This window comes from Lupinus angustifolius, chromosome LG17, assembly GCF_001865875.1.
Source record: "Lupinus angustifolius cultivar Tanjil chromosome LG17, LupAngTanjil_v1.0, whole genome shotgun sequence".
Lineage (NCBI taxonomy): Eukaryota > Viridiplantae > Streptophyta > Magnoliopsida > Fabales > Fabaceae > Lupinus > Lupinus angustifolius.
In genome coordinates, this window is record NC_032025.1 from 18,880,762 (window position 1) to 18,881,375 (window position 614).

Sequence of the window (614 nt, forward strand, 5' to 3'; positions counted from 1 at the left end):
CCTCGTCCTCATCCTCATTCTCGTCCTCATCCTAACCTCATCCTCCTCCACATCCTATCATCATCCTCATTCTTGTCCTCATCCTCTTCCTCTTCCTCATCCTATCCTCCTCCTCATTCTCGTCCTAACCTCATCCTCATCCTCATCCTCATCCTATCCTCTTCCTCATCCTCATCCTATCCTCATTCTCGTCCTCATTCTCGTCCTCATCCTATCCTCATCCTCATCCTCATCCTCTTCCTCTTCCTCATCCTATCCTTATCTTCATGCTCATCCTCTTCCCCATTCTCATCCTCGTCCTATGCTCATCCTCATCCTATTCTCATCCTCATCTTCATTCTCATCCTAACCTGTTCCTCATCCTCATCCTCATCCTCATCCTATACTCTTCCTCATCTTATCCTCATCCTCATCCTATCTTCCTCCTCATTCTCATCCTAACTTCATCCTCATCCTCATCCTCATCCTATCCTCTTCCTCATCCTCATCCTGCCCTCATCCTCTTCCTCATCCTATCCTTATCCTCATCCTCATCCTCTTCCACATTCTCATCCTCGTCCTATGCTCATCCTCATTCTCATTCTCGTCCTCATCCTATCCTCATCCTCATCCTA

At 47.2% G+C, this 614-nt stretch overlaps 1 long non-coding RNA gene across 1 annotated transcript in view; it reads right to left on the reverse strand.

Moving 5' to 3' along the window:
• Window positions 1-614, reverse strand: part of LOC109331978 — an 8,065-nt gene that overhangs the window by 6,599 nt on the left and 852 nt on the right. The gene's annotated exons all lie outside the window — the stretch shown is intronic.